General features: G+C 35.4%; 1 protein-coding gene across 1 annotated transcript in view; it reads right to left on the bottom strand.

The window, feature by feature from the left end:
- LOC103479539 (zinc finger protein GLIS1-like) overlaps nucleotides 1-12300 on the bottom strand; it is a 39229-nt gene extending 26929 nt beyond the window's left edge. The window contains exon 1 of the mRNA XM_008434029.2: nucleotides 12164-12300. The gene's annotated coding sequence lies outside the window, so the exon portion shown is untranslated. The remainder of the gene's footprint in view (nucleotides 1-12163) is intronic.
- Nucleotides 12301-17234: the final 4934 nt, after the last annotated feature.

Below are 17234 nucleotides of genomic sequence, written 5' to 3'. Positions count from 1 at the left end.
ATATATATATATATATATATATATATATATATATATATAGTACTGGCCTGTAAATGCTTTATTTATATATGCCAACAACAATGTATGTTTTATTTCTGCTCAGAATTTACTAATTTTTCTAAATACATGCAGACACAAATAAATGACAACTGTTTTTTAATTCACAGCTGCAGATGATGAAATAATTAATCACTTTAAGTCATCCATTCAAAGATAAAACAGATCTGAATCTGATTATAAATTATTACATGTGGTTAAATTAAATCAGCCAAGTATTGGACTAATTTGTGATCAGTTGTCTTGATAAGGTTACATCCTGTTCTGTTTTGTTTTTTACTTTGGTTTGCAACAGCATTTTAAACAACTGAAACTATTTATTTGATTGGACAAACCCTAAGGGAGAATTTAACTTCATGAAATTCACCCAACTAAGCGTTTTGTAAAGCCAGCAGTGCAGGAGGTCAATGTTTTCTTTTTGTCCTACATCAATTTTAGCTTCGTCTCCCACCAGATGTTATTTATTTCACCAAATCCAAATGTCACAAACAGCTGTGGTCTCTCAGAATCCAAAGGTATTTTCTCTGGCTGTAATTTACATAAATATACATGAATCTGGGTGGACTTTCACCAAAAAGCACGCATAACGCCTCATTTAAATGTGGGCAAAACTGTGTGAGATGCTATTAGATTGTTGGCACTATTTTAGGAGCCTTTGCGGGAATTAGGAAGACATGCAAACTGTGGTTTAGACACATAAGTGAAAATATACTCATAAAATTCCCCCAAAGTTTGCAGCTTGAAATTTTTCCCAGAAGCTAAACAGAAAATTAAAGCTTTCGTATGACAGGAGCTCAACTCTCAACACTGTTTTTGAAATAAGCAAAAGCATCAGAAGTTATAGTGAAAATAAAAACATAAAACTAATATTTTAATAAGCAATTAACATTAGTGGCAACAATTCTTAGTAAAAGCAAAGTTTTATATTTTAAATTTGTGGTTTTGATTGTTTTTGTTTCAATTTGTGAAGCTGTTGTTTAAAACCAAATAATTCCCAGATGGCTTATTTATTTTATTAACTTATTTTGTGTTTGTAACATGGTTGAAAAGTAGAAGAGTAAACAAAACATTAAAATATAATACAGTGGATCATGAAGCCACCCACAAATAGCTGAAATACTTGAGACCCCTCTAATAAACGCTGTTAAAGCTGCAGTATGTAACTTTTACAAAAAAAACATGTTTTACCATATTTGTTAAAACTTTTTCATTGTTGTGACAGTATAATATGAGACAGATAATCTCTGAAAACATCAACCTCCTCCACCTTCACTTTGTGCTACTATTGCTGTCTGAAAAAATGCTCCCGACCCAAAAACAACCAGAGCCAGGAGGATGGTTTTAGTGCTGTCAATCAACTTCATGTACGCTGCTCAATGTGCTAATGGCAGAAAAACAACTTACAGTTCCAGGAAAACCGTTTATCCGTGGCTGTGCTAATTAGCATTCATGGCAGGCTATATTGTGGTGAACCAGCTGTAGCTTAGCAAAGAGCAAGGGGAGTGGGTGAGCATGAGGGTGATTGACAGCGCTAAGACCCTCCTCCTGGCTCTGTCTCATTCAGACAATTTCATTACTAAACCAACTTGAGTGTAACTTCAATTTTTTCCTGCTATTATAGTATGAAGAGGTACATTTAATACTTCAAAACACAAAACCAAGTAGTTTGGTCTGGTTTTTAGTGTAAAAATCTTAGTATGCTTGAAATAAACTAATTTAAAACAAACTTTTCTGCAAGATATAGGAGCTTCTTTTATGTCAATAATTCCTTAACATTGATTTTAAAAAGCACTAGTTCCACTGACACAATATTTCACTTATAACATGGGAAAAATACTCACTCTTTGGTAACCTAACAACCCACTCACTCTTTGGTTACCTAGCAACAACCAGTTGAGTAACTCACGCATCAGCAGTTTAATGATTCATCACTGTGCCTCATAACTGCTTAAAAATAAAAAAAAACAATGGCGTGGAGTGAAAACTGGATAAAACTGGAAACATCATATCACCATTTTGGCAGCATTTCAGATATCTAAAACAAAAAACTAATCAACAATTATCAATATCGACCAATATTAAATGCTTATATCATGATATGTTTTTCAGCCATATTGTCAACTGTAGGACGAAATAAGATTCAGGTTTAAAAGTCACATTGAGTCCAACAAAGATCTAACAAACACGGTATCTCAAAGATGCATCATGCATCATCAAATCATGTTTTCTGCTGCTTTAATACTGTTTTCTGCTGTCTTTGAGCAAAAAATAGGTCCTAAAAATTCACGTCTTCCGAATCCTCATAGAGGACAGCATTATTTCCTTTAAATATTTGCTCCATGTCATCCTCTTCATTATGCGTTTTTCACAAAAACAAGTGCTACATTAACTAGGCGGTGATCTCATATTTTGACCAAAGATGAATGTGGCGATCAGTCGTCACCACCTGAGCAGACGTGCAGAGCCAAATATTTCCAAGCAGGTGTGGATCTGTCAGAAAGTTAGCAGCAGATGGCAGGAAATTCCCCTGGAATGACAGCGGTTCAGTCCAAACCACAAGAGAAAGGCCTGTGGACCAGACGCAGCAGCATCAGCGGGGCGTCTGCTAAATCTCTCCTCCGACGGACTTAAACTGGTTTGAGTAGCCTTGACTGCCTCTTCCCAAACTGTTTTTGGGTGGTATTCGATGAGAGGAAACCTTGTGAGGACAAACCGTGTTTTACATGTTCTGGATTATTGTAACTGATGTTCGGCTGATCCGTCGAGCAACACTTTCCACATGATTTCATAGCCGGTAGTGAATGATGAACACAAGGCGGCGTCCTGGGAGAGCCTGAAATTTAAAGTTTGTTTCTCTTCGCAACATTAAATTATTAGCATCATAATGTATCCGTCTGTGCTGCCTGAGTAAACAACTGAAAGTCATGATGTCACATTAAAGATGGCCTCTGTTCTGTCTCTGGCTTCCTTAGCCCTGCAAAACACAACGAACCCGGGAAAAATACTGATTTTAGGTTTGTCAGTGATTTTCTATAGTTATGATGTTTTTGACTTGGAATAAAAAAATCACAGTGGTAGTCAGACCAGGTTAGTAAAATTTTTAAAGAGGCACAGCAAAAAAAAAAAAAAAAAATTACAAGTGTTAGAAGAAATTAAATTTTATTTATTTATTTATTTTTCTATAATAGAATAATAAAAAAATTTTATAACATTTTTTAAGAAGGGGCCACGGCCCCCACAAGCCCCTCTCTTGGGGGCGCCACTGATCGCATACTTTCAGAACCTGTTTAAAGAAACTGACTACTCCATGCAGGTGGAGGACCAGTTCAGATCCAGTGCCATGAAAAGAGTGTTTACATCCTTCTGGATTTTGTTTTTTTTTTGCTGTTTTTGTTCCAGCTAAATGATTCAGCTCATCAAACATTTTAATACACTGGAAAAACACAAAATCTTATCAAGTATTTTTGGTTCTAGTTTCTAATGCAATTTTCTTAGTACGCTTGAAATAAGACTAAACTAACTTATGAGTAACTTTTCAGCAAGATACAGCAGCTTGTTTTAAGTCAGTAATTTGTTAATATTAATGAAAAAGTTCTAATTCCACTGGCAGATTATTTCATTTATGATTAGACATTTTTTCCATGTTATAAGTGAAATAATCTGCCAGTGGAACTCAAACTTTTTTGTCAGTATTAATTAATTGTTTACTTAAAACCAGCTCCTCTCTGTTGCTGAAAGATTACTTGTAAGTTTGTCTTGTCTTATTTGACCATAAGTATTTAGTAAGATTTGTCTAAGTCCATTCTTTCTAGGTAAACAAACTAGAGTTAAAGTTAACTAACCAGGGCTGATGTGAATGCATCCTTTAACTAGGCCACTCCAAACAACATCTTTCAAGCAATTCAGAGCAATTGTTCTGCTGTAAATCCCATGTTTTCCTGACCTTAGAGTCACAATCTGATGGCTGAATGTTATCCAGGATTTTCCGAGCTAAAGCAGGAATCCCTTTGGATGTCTACTGGATCCATTTACCGGGAATACCCAGAATCCACTGGAGGCACTGCATATCCCTTCTGACCTGGAAACGTCTAAGAATCCCCTAAACTGAGCCATCCGACCCAATCTCAATGACAAGGACAGATGGAGAAATTTCAAGTTGACTGCCAAAGATCACTTCAGGCAGACAACTATAGTTTTCTCTGAATGACCGTGACTCTGACGTGGTCACATTTCAAATCTATCCGAAAGAAAAGAATCAAATAAAGACATTTAAAATAAGTAATACTTGTTTCAGGGTTTGCAGAAAGTATACAAGTTAAACTGACATTCTGACCAACAATTTCTGCTCTGAATCGATGTAAGCACACATATTTATCCAAATGTTTTAAAAGCCCAACCTCTTAAAATATAAATTTTTCTCTGAGGTTCATATTAAACGTATAAGCGCTGTGCACCTCTGCTCTGCTGACTCTGCAAGGTGGCGTCATTAATCTTGACAGATTTTTATAATGTTTTACCTGCTATGTTTATTATCCTTGTATGTTAGTCTTAGGTTGCTCCCAGGAATAATATTTGACAAGAAATCCCTCAACACAGAGTCTGGTCTTCTCATTACTGTATGTGTCCCAACATAAACTATGGGCAGAAAATAGCGCCGTGCTGCTACTGACCATTACCTCATATCTTTAAAATATTAACTTTAATTTAGTGGTAAACCTGTGGCTTGTCTTGACTTTATTAAATAATCTCCTTAATGTGATATTTCATATCCATGCAGCTCTATAAATAAAAATCCTCAATGTGCCACCATACCAACGTCTACCTCATGACTTAATGGAAAATAAAAAAACACATCTACTGTGCTGTTTTGTTCCCCAGATAGTGATCTTTTCACATAAAGAAGCAAATATTTGCACTATAAAACAGAGATCCAAGTAAAGGTTAATAAAATTAGGAAGCTGGATGACTATTTATGGTTAGAAAATGGATATTTGACTATTTAACGCAGCAGAACAGATATCACAAATGCATAATTTAATTTTTCCAACCTTCCTGTAATCTAGGTCTGGACGACATGGCTGAGAAAGGTATCACAATAAAAGCAATGTATCACATAGTCGAAAATCGATAAATGTTTTAGTGTTTTGTTTTAAATATCTGAAGTACAGCCAAACTGGTGGCGTGACCTCTCCTGTTTTATTCATAGCTTTCAATCCATTACGTTGTTTTTCATTCTTAAACAATTATGAGGCACAAACCTTAAACTGCTGCTGCGAAAGTTACTCACCATGTTGTTGCTAGGTAACCACAGAGTGAGTGCGTTGCTAGGTAACCAAATAGTGAGAGAGTCAGTTGATCCCACTAGCCTTTCTTAGCTAGCAGTGAGAGGTTGAGCAGCTAATGCCGTGCGGTTATGGGTCAGAGTTCAGTGAAATTATTGAATATTCTACAAGATGTATCATCATATTGATCACGTCTCTATCTCGATATTGTTATTGATTTATTAGCCAGCCCAACTGTAATCTATAAAATAATTTTTAGCACCGAAGGAGCTGCCTCTGTTTCTGGTTGGTACCAGGTGATGATAATCTGCTGTATTCCCAGTATGTCTGGATTAAAGATTAAAGTTGAAGGAAGAATTTTCTTTTTTCAAAGAAAACCTTCAGGCCTAAGTTTAGTGAGATTTGTTTGATGACGAACCAAACTTGAACTTTTGAGCCAAAAACTTTAATGTTTCTGCTGGGAAGCTGAAGCAGCATTTTATTTTTCAACATCTCTGAGCGCTAACACTGCAAAAACACAAAACTTACCAAGTATTTTTGGTCTAGTTCCTATTGCAAATATCTTAATAGACTTGAAATTAAACAAAACTAACTTGCAAGTAACTTCAGCAAGATAAGTAGTTTGTTTTAAGTCAATAATTCAATCAAATTGATGAACAAGTGCTATTTCCACTGGCAGATTATTTCATTTATAAAATGGGAAATGTCTTGTTAATGAAAGAATCTGCCAGTTTAACTGCTGTGTGTGTTTAATCAATATTAAGGGAGCTGGTTTAGATCTTTTAAAAGGTAGAGGTCAAATAAAGATGGAAAATGGAAAATAGCCTGAACCAAAATATGTTCTTTATATTTTATTTTTTAAGTTTGGCTGTTGTAAAAATGTTTTATATCTACTGTATCATCACTATTATTTGTTGAGAATATTATGGCTTTGGGTGAGTTTATGAGTTTAGACGCCCTGAAACAACTGTAGCCTATAATTACTGCTTAAAACAGACGGTGAAGGTAATGCAGAGCGATTTACGGTTTTATCTATTTAAACTATCATAACTCCAATACTTATAATATTAGAGTTATAATAGTTATTCACATATTATTTATTGGATAAATAATATGATGTTCTATATTTAGGGGTTAAATAAATAATTGGATTAATTGGGATTAATCGATTTATTGAAATAATCACAGTTCACATTTTATCAATTGTCAGAGTAATCAATAGAATATTCAGTTATTACTAAAATAATCATTCAATCGACCCCCAATCTTTCTGATTATCTTTGATTAAACGTAATTGACCCTCAGCAGAAGGTTTTTGTTTTCAATCATGCTGACCTACAAAATTCTGCCAGATTTTTGGGATTATCTAAATACTAATATCTTTATGTACTGACATATTCATACTGTCATTTATCTTTCTGACATGAAAGAAATAAGAAATAGGATAAAATCAGTGTCATCAATCTTACAAACTGTTGTTTGGGACAGATTCTGAGCTTTGAAGATTTAAACCAGATGAGATTTTTTTCTGCTCATTTGTATACATTTTTCATAAGATTATTTTAATGTTGGCTCTCTTAAGGGTGTTTTCACACCAGTCATGATCAGTCCGCTTTAGTTGAACTCTGGTTTGTTTGCATAAAAAGTCTGGTTCGTTTAAGGCAGCGTGAATGCTAATCAATGATCAGTGTTTTTGACGCAGTTCGATTGCATATGTGAACACTAAGTGGACTGGAGACCGCTCCAAAAACAGGAAGAGGACCATAGCACAAGGCATTCTGGGTAAATACAACCAAAACAAATGCGGTAGCCTATCAGGAGAAATGGACACAAAGGAGAAATCCTATAGCCACAAAAAGCCGACGCCACTCCATCTTTGTTTACATTTTGTGAAGAAGGAAGTTGTGCTCAGGTCTTCTTCAGAGGTTTTTGTGTCGTTTTCTTCGTTGGTTCTTGCTGCAGCGCCACCACAGGCGAGGAGGGGTACAAGTTTTTTAAAAGGTTTGGATTGTTTGACACAGTGCAGTGTGAAAGTTAACTGCAGCAACTGAAAATGTAACAAATGTTGCAGTTTTTTTGGCTCCCAATCAAACTGAGCCTACCGGACTATCAGGTGTGAAAACACACTAAATCAGAACTTAAAATATTTCAATCTACTACACTTTTCAATCCAAGAATCAGTTTGATCCATTTCCCCTGATCAGCAATCAGCTATCAAATTACCATTTTAAATCTATGTTTTAACATTAAAATAAAATACCCAAATACATCCAAAACCGCTATTTTTACTGCATTGCGCAAAAGAAAACAAAAGTTCCTGGACTTTCAGTGATTTACCAAGTAAAAACAATTTATAAAAGCCCTGGCTTTCAGCTATAATGCACCCCAGAAACGATGTTGAAACCGTTACCTCTGACACTGGCAGCGGGTTGAATTACCCAGCTGTGTCACCCTTGGGTGTTGCAAAAGAGCCGGCACCCGTAGCCAGGAATAATATTTCCGCACCAAACCAAAACGAGCTCTGCCTATGGCCAATCGCTGTTAATATCCGTGAAATGTATGTAGGGACTGGGCAGCGAAGGAAAACATGCGACAAACCATTTCAACAGTGTGGTGTAGAAACAGAATAACTGTCATAAAACATCCATTCAAACCAGGAAGACAAGAAAAATGTGACAAATTCAGACGCCGCGCCAGGGTGTTTTTTAGTCCTGGTCACAAATATTTATATGAGCCAGCAAATCCTTTTTTTTTTCTTCTTCCAGGCAGTAATGAAAACCATATGATCACAGTTGTTTCTCTGTGGCTTTGAAACCTTAATAAAATGCATTAGGTCATGCTGTGCTACGTAATGTAAACATAAGTAATAAAAGCAGCTTAGTAACAAAGCTGCGACAATAAATTAACTCTACTGCAATAAAATCACTATTAGTATTCCAATTGGTGATATATATCCACCAATATGAATACCAATAATTATTTGTTTTTCATTTATATGTTGCTTAAAGTGAAGTTAGGTCAAATATGCATCTTTCTAATTGGCATAATGTTTTATTTCCATACATTTTTCTCTGGCATGCCCTCTCTTCTGTCATCTATTAGAGCCTAAAAGAGATTCTAGAGTAATCTCAGAAACTTTCCAGAATTTTTTTTTACAATTTTTGAAATTTTCTGAATTAAAATTTCCAAATTCTTTTCCATAACATTTCTGGGACTAATCTGAATATTCAGATTTTTTTTTACTAGCAAACTTTCCACTTTTGGAGCCTTGTTTTTTCTAGAACAAGAATCTTTCCTGCTTTTTGATTCCTCCACCATTTTGTTACTGTATCAACTGGTTCTGCTTATGGATGAGCAGTATCGCCCTCTGGTGGATGGAGGCCAAACTACAACACTGAAAAATAGTCCAAGTTAACATTATATGGAACTCATCTTAACCTAATAAACCATTAATTAACAATTAGTCATAAGTCAATTAACAGTTTGCATATCTGAAAATGACTCCTCAGAATAATTACAGGACCAACAAGCATTTTGACAAATAAATCAATAGGGAAGAGAAGAAGAGATTTGTTTAATAATTGATCAAGTAATTAAGTACAAATGCATATTTCTTTTTTGATTAAGTTTTTAGTTTATTTGTTAGGGTTAGGGTTAGGGTTGTTCTAATTTATCATGCGATTATTGATTTGTTGCTTATTGTGACAGGCTTTTATTGTACTGTTAGGATCAACTATAATGGCTAGGTGATTGGATTGAAATGTGTGTTTTTGTAAAGAGCCTCCAGACGACATTTGTTGTAAATTGGCGCTACATAAAAAACTGAATTGAATAAAATCTGTTACTTAAACAACAGCTGCTTCAAATATACAAATATTGTGAATAAGACAAATAAAACATGACAATATGCCAACAAAAGGAGCTGAATATACAGTTAGCTAACTGTATATACTGGTAATATACATTTCTGATAGTTATATCTTCTAATTTTATCTCTCAGGAAACCATAAAATCAAATAATATTCTCATTCTTAATAAATAAATGTTAAGATTCCAGATCTATGGTCAAATTTAAACATTAATGGTGACCCCCTTTGTTTGCTTATGCCTTGGTCTGGCTTTGTGTGTTTACTCCTATTTTGTATTCCCACTACAAACAGGAGCAAATATATTAATTTGCAGATATAATGGTCATAAAATACTCTCACTATTCCATCTGGTTTTGTTGATTTTTACTCGGTGCAGACGAACCAAAACAAAGATAAGCCTGACAAGACGGAAATCATTTTTTAGAAGATTTTCCTCACAGAAAGGATAAACCGCTCCAGGGCTTTTCGGCTCTCAACAGGCACCGCTCAGCTCTGCTTCTGCTTGTTTTTCCATGGTGTGAGCTGCCCGCCTCCACCTCATGAGACGTTTCCTACAGCTGTATGGAGCATGAAGTAATGCAGAACCCCTCCTCCACCTGTTGCTGAGCAAAGAATTTATAACCAGATTTGATATCTTGCACCATAACTGTAGTTATTTGACAACTCCTGCTCTTTTTTTTTTCTTTTTGCTTTTATTTTGATAAAATCCATTTAATTAACATAAATGTTTCAGATAACATTATTCCAATGATGGTTACTTAAAATATAAAATTAACATAAAAATATGATGGACAACACTGACCGTCCTCTTCATGAGACGGTCTTAGAAAAATAGAGTGTCAGAGGCTTCTTAAAATATACTGTAACACAGACTGCTACAGGAGATCTTTCCTGCCCATAGTCATCACCATCTACAACAACTCTTTAATTAAATGACTTACATCTTACAATAATATTTAATTTCACTTTAGGATCAATAAAGTATTTTTGAAAATTATTTTTAATGTTTTGTGTATATACTGTTTATGTCATCAAATATTTAATTATTTATGTGTTTGTCATAACTACTGATATGTAAATTTAAATATTATTTAAAGGCAGAGAGGTGGTGCAGTATACCCAAAAACTGTACTCAAGTAAGAGTAGCCGTATCTCAACTTATTTTTAGTCAGCTAAGAGTAAAAAGTATTTCTACATCATGTAATATTTAAATCTACACTATAATATAGCATTGAAAATATAAAGTTATGTGAAAATGTTGGTATTTTTAAGGACCTTATATGAATAAGAATTCATATAAATAACGTAATTACAAAATAACAAAATCGATTTCCTTCAATTTAAAACTTATTTAACTTTAACAAAAACTGCAGATTTGTGTCTCTCTGGTGAATTTTTAGTTAGAAAAAACAAGCTAGATCATTATTCAGTGAAGTTAATCACGGTGTGTGAAGTACCCAGAAATTTTAATCAAGTTAAAGCAAAATGTTGTAAAAAAATACTCCTCCCCCCCAAAAGTTGCTCAACTAAATGTAACGAGTTGCTACCCAGGGCTGGAATAATTGAATTACTTCCCATTTATAATTTAGATTTAGCTGAAATTACGTGTTAAAATCAACAATGTTTTTGTGATGTTATTAAGCTTTTATTTCCACTTTTCCAGCGAATTAATTCAAATAGAAATATTACAAAAAAAGTTCAACTTTAAAAAGAAAATCTACACGATACGCACATTTTTCCAGACTGAATTAACTTAGGTCTAACAATATAATATCAATACCTGATGCTATCATTTACTTTTCTTTGACAGGTTGGTTATGTTTGCACCGTTCGGGTTGCCATGTCGCAACCGAAAGACACACTTAGCTGCTTACATTTGTAAAAGCTTTGCATTAGAAAAACAATCCACTTCATCTGAAAAGCTTTTGTTATTCTCTTTTCCTGGCGTGGAGCTGAAGCGAACATACAGAAGATCTGCCAATCCAAACAAATATTTCAGGTTGACACAAATCTTGGCTTGCTGCTGTTTCCCGCTCCAGCTGAGCACTTGACCAAACAATTTGAGCATCTGGAGAAATAATTGGCCAGTCGCTGGTATTGATCAACAACCCAATCAGCCTCTCAAAGGCATAATAGCTATATAGGGCTTTGAAAAAAACTGTAAATTTAGTTTATTACTGTTTTTATAGCCACATATTTAAGTTGATATGACGTAGATAATAAAATCAAATGTGATTCAACCCTGGCTGCACACACCTCTGTGGCACAGCATTACAATCATAAACCATAATCCCTCTGCAAAAGCTCCATGCCAGTGATATCATGAGACTAATGAATAAAACAAGCCTCCTCATCTGTTGGACCCTCAGTAAGCCAGATTTCCACCCCCTGCGCAGCACTTTTCATTCCAGCTACATTACATAAATCAGTGAGATGCAGAGGAGTGGAAAGGAAGAGTCCCATAAGTAATAAGAAGAGGGGGGAAAAATATCAGACCAAACCATTTGGGGATGATCTCACCACAGTGTAGCCTACAGCACCCACTCTATTAATTTCACAAAACCTTGTTGCACAATCAAAACAAGATCTTGTGTAATTCATCATATGGAAGTAAAGTCAGACCTGAAAAGTCATTTTCCAAACCCCACTGTGGAAGTATTTTCTTCCATCCCGGGAAGATTTCTTTTCTTCCCTCATTAATCATAAAACAGACACTTTTCTGGACTTAATTTAGCTAAATGTTGCTTCATCTCTCACCTGGAGCCTATTTATAGAAACAGATGCATCCTGTTATAGTGTCACATAGAGACTGAGACACTTTAACGCCATAAAAGTATCCTTCAAACATAACAGTGGATATGAAGCATACACATTGTGTGGGAAAGTCTCCCGCTGCATTATAACGCCGGTTCGGAGGCAGAAACAACAGGAAAACATTAAAAGGTCTCCTCTTACCGTATCACGTCCAGGCATTCAGCGGTAGTAGAGGTCTCGTCCTCGCGCTGGCTGCACGCGGACTGTAGTTCCTACTGTCACTGCAGCGCGCTCACCTCGCGTGCTGCATCAGCTTTGTGGCGCGCGCGCACACGCACCCGATCCCCCACACCCCCCTCAAAATCCCAACTTCACCCCCCGCCCTCACTTGTTTCTACCAATAATAGAGCATCAAGTAAACAAGTAAAGTAAACCAGCTGTGCGCAGGTATTACAACCCTTCATTGTCATTCATTAAAAGGCTCCATTCATTGTTCAAAATGTAGGTTTTAAAATAAAAATTAAAACAGCAGTTTAGGAAGTTAAGTTAAATAGAAATAGGTTACGTTAACGTTTTAAACTCATTATTAAACAGTAAAAACGGAATAAATCCCCACATGCGTACACTGTTTCCCTAGTTGGTATCCGTACCTAACTGTCATGACGGTTGCTATGGAGTTGCTATGACAACAATAAACAAGCCAGAAGCTTAGAACTGCCTCTTGCCTCGTTCCTATCTTACTTCTAAACAATATAAGTACATTACAGCTTGTACTTATTTAGGATGTTAGCAGAGGAGGGTAGAGTAACCACAAAATGGCACTCAAGTAAAAGTAATACTACTTGAACACATTTTTACTCAAGTAAAAGTAAAAAGTAGCCGTTCAAGAACTGAAGTTAGAGCTAAAATTTAGCTTAAAAAAGCTACTCAAGTACTAAATAACTGATCTAAACATAAATCATTTAATATTTAAAAATTACATAATCAGACGGACCAAAATATAAAGTTATGTGGAAATTTTGGTATTTTACGAACCAAAATAATTCATATAAATTGGCAAAAGAAAAACATTTTTGAAATCAGTTTATTTCAATATAAAATTTATCAAACTTCAACAAAAAATATAGCTGTGTGTTTGTGTCTAGTGATTTTATTGTTAAAACATGCTTATTCCTCATTGCGTGAAGTTACTCACAGTGAGAAGAGTAACCAGAAATGTTACTAAAGTAAACAAAGTGATATTTCCTAATAAAATTACCAAAGTGAAAGTAAAAAGTAGTGTGTAGTAAAAATACTTTTTCTAAAACGTTACCCAAATAAATGTAACTAAGTAAATGTAACTAGTCTACTAGTTTACACAAATCATGTCAAAAAGTGAAAGTATATGCAACTCAGCAAATGTCAACTGTCAAAATTAAATAAAAACTCATGGAAATCACTGTTTTAGAGTTTTACTTTTAGCTGTATATCTGTTTAACGATTACTAAACAACTTATATGTCCAAATTACCAGTTATTGCAGAGTCACACTTTCATAGTACTCAGTTAGTGCCAATAGCAGAAAAGTCAGGTACAGTCTATAAATGTATTTTAACTAAAAAGTGTTTACAGCTTGAATTATATGGAGAGCCATTTCAGCCAAAATTAAATAAATAAATAAATAAATGGATGAAATTATGTGAAATCTTTATGTATTTCAACCAGCAGCCAATTTCATTAAATACACAAAAGATTTGGACTTTGCTTTTCTAAACTAACTGTTTTTAGTAAATTTATTATCAAGCAAACCTTTATTTATATGAAGAATTCCATAAATATGTTTCTATTTATTGTAAATTTTATATCTTGGAATTAAATTTCTTTTCTGAGATAAACACAGGCTTTTTTTGCAAGCTGTCAACTTGTATGTTCATAACTGCTGTTGCGCAACTTTACAACTGTTTTATTTGTCATTTAAAGGACACTCATTTAAAGGTCACAAAGAAATGTTTTGGCATATTTTAATCAGTACCAGTTGTTATAGCTATTCTGTATGCACACATAATAAGCGAGTGAGTATTTTGATCTTTGTTCTAAGGATATTTTCTAACTCCAAGCTGAATGATCACAGCAGGTGTCATGTTGGTGCAATGATTGAAGGTTTTGCCTAATTATTAAACATCTTCTTTAAATGGGGCCAAAAGAGATTTAAAGGGACAGTACAATGTAAAATTGACTTTTTTTTTTCTTTTTTTTTAGCTTTGCATCATGTTACAATGTTATCCTCTCATCAAAAACATACCTGGAGTGTTGTTTTGATTATTTCATGCATGTTTGAGAAATTTTTTTCTCTCCATTACAGCCATTCAGCTGTGCAAAACGCCTGAGTGGACCTGGCTCCGCCTTCAAGTCGTAGCTCCTCCTCTGAGCTGCAGTTTTCAAGCTTCTGAGCTTCTGCCTCACAGAGCAGCAAGTCTCCCACTCAGCTCCTTCAGACTAGCCAGCAGCAATTAGCAAACACCTGGTGGAACTACACATCTGCTGAGCTCATTATACAAACTACTTCTCAGTGAAGTGGTGGTAAAAACATTGTTAAAGAGGCCCAATTTCAAGGTGTTAAATCATTAAGTAGAATTTATTTTAGGACACATTTGATATAAATAAAATTTTTATAACAACTGAAGGTAAATAGTTACTTGATTACTCTGTAAAATGGCACTTTGTACCTAGAGAGCCCCTAGAGAGCTTTTTAGGATGTAAAAAGTTGATCATCAACACAACAAAAAAATGACCGACTCCATGAAAGGAAGACTGATCACTGTTAAGAAAAATAAGATTGGCTATATTGGTCACAGATTTCTTTTCTTAATGTCAGAAATGTTTATTGGAAAGTCTTGAGTTGCTTGTATATAATTCTCACTTAAACAAATAAAAATAAAAAAAGTGAAAAGGGAACATGTGTGTTTTTTATTTAGTTGCGTAATAATTCTGCACAACAATAGTTGCCCAGCAATTGAACACATTTAGATATTCTCCTAAGAAAGAAGGAACCTCACTTTTACTTTGACCTGCTATGTATGAAAGGTAAGGTTCAAAACTAGCTTTTTTAGGGCTCTTTGTCACTTTAAATCCATATAAGGTGCTGTTGGCCACACCCCCAATTCAACGTTTACTCTCGCATTGAAAATGGCCGCGAACAGATGCACAACTGTATGTCTTTGAAAGGCACAACCAACAAGAATGCACCAAGTGGTTTCTGGGTGGTAACAACAAAACCCTTGTCTTTTCAAGCAGCGGTAAAACTAGCTGGCCAAACGTTTTGGAGGTCCACTTAGGTTGCTAGGTAACGGGCTGAGCTAGGCGGGGGTTGCTAGGTAACGGGTTTAGCTTCGGTTTTCGGTTTACGAAAAAATGTGGATTAAATGAGAGCGCTGTAGTTGGTGAATAATAAAAATAATCCCCCAAAAAGGACTTGCCAAATTATTAAGGCCTCTCTAAAGGCAGTCAGTTTGGCTTTTATGCATTTTAGAAGCACTAATGGTCTAAATGCTGTTTTCTATCTGTTTTTCCCTCTACAGTTTGCTGATATCCCTATATAATAACTGACAATTCACAATGATTATGAGTTCACATGGCTCCTCTTCACTTTATGGTATTTTTATTTCCAGTGGTTTCCCTGCAATTTTATCTCAGTATGTTTGAGGTTGTAAGTACTGACCTCACACTGACCACGTTCTGGTTTCTGGTCTGCACAGTTTCCAATGGTTTATCTCTCTCATCATCAGCTCTGCTGTATAATCCGTAATGGGCTGAAACTTAATGACACCCTTTACCCCTCCATTACTGCCAGTCCTGACATTTAGATAGCACAGGGCTTTTATTGCGCCAACATTTGAAACAATCACAATCAAAGGTTGTACAACTGCCTGTCAAATGTCCTGCTTCTCCTTTAGCTGTAAAGAATACACAAAGGAGGCAAACAACACAAAAATATGTCATCTGGGTACAAGGCTGGATGGTAAAACCTGCAAGTCAGAGTTACATTTCTGCGTCTCGAGATGATGTTCGGAGCTGTAAACAAGTCCACTGGGACGCTGCTGCTCCAAACAAAACCAGATGGGCAAAAACAATTCACAAAAGAACATATTCTCCAGGAAAAATTGGGACATAGGGGTTTCTTCGCTAACTAGATGCAGAAAACAGCTGGTATCAGTCTGTTTTGTTTGCGGCCCTTTCTCCCTAAAGTGGCAAAGTGAAAATTTAAGCAAAGGGTCACACGAATATTTAATCCAAAAACGATACACCTCCTCCTGCAAGCTGCAGCTTATTTTCATATTTAATGGACCAAAAGCCAAACTGGAAAGGATTTCTTGATGTTGCAATTGGTACAATGTTTTTTTTTTCCCCTTATTCATTATGGATTTATTGGAACTTTCTGGTGTTATATAAAAGCCAGGAAATAAAAGATTAAAGTTTTTTAAAACGCAGTTTAAATGAGGTCATAAAAATTCATGATATCAATTTTAATTTGCTCAGATTGCTAAACATATTTATATTATCAAGGAGAAATGTTGAAAGAAGTGCTGTTGGGCAAGAATAAGAAGCAACATTTTCTATTAACGTCCATCTGCATGGATCATCTGAACATTTCAACCAAAATGTTTTGAACAGAAAGAAAAATTACAACAATATAAGAATATTTCAGCATTTTTTTGGGGATAAGTGCTTTGCAGTCCTCTGACTTGATAAAGCGATATACAAATTAAGGTTTTTAGCATTGCTAGTACCAGGTTGGTCCACCTTTTCCTTCAAAACTGCCTTTAATCTTTGAGGGATATGTTCAAAAAAGTTGCGCAGCGATTTGGTCCAGTTCTTGTAGATTCTTGGATTGAATCATCTATTTCTCCACATCCCAAAGGAGCTTAATGGGATTTAGATCTGGTGACTGTAGAGACCAATGAAACAGCCAGTTTGATGAGATATAACCATTTTGATATGCTACATGGTAGCCATCAGAAGGTCTGCATTACACCAAATTTGAAGGAGCCTGCAACTGAAGACAGAAAATGGTCCAGTCAAAGTCACTGGAAAATCTATTTTCTTTTCCATTTTGATGCTCACTTAGAATGGAAGTGAGCATCAGTGAGCATCAGGTTCAGTGTCTCCAAATCCGAGGCCATGGTCTTGAGCCGGAAAAGAGTAGAGTGCCTTCTCCGGGTCAGGGGGATCGTCCTGCCTCAAGTGGAGGAGTTTAAGTATCTGGGGATCTTGTTCACGAATGAGGGAAGAAGGGA

This window comes from Poecilia reticulata, linkage group LG17 (assembly GCF_000633615.1).
Source record: "Poecilia reticulata strain Guanapo linkage group LG17, Guppy_female_1.0+MT, whole genome shotgun sequence".
NCBI classification, from domain to species: domain Eukaryota; kingdom Metazoa; phylum Chordata; class Actinopteri; order Cyprinodontiformes; family Poeciliidae; genus Poecilia; species Poecilia reticulata.
This window is presented reverse-complemented; position numbering and strand designations above follow the sequence as displayed.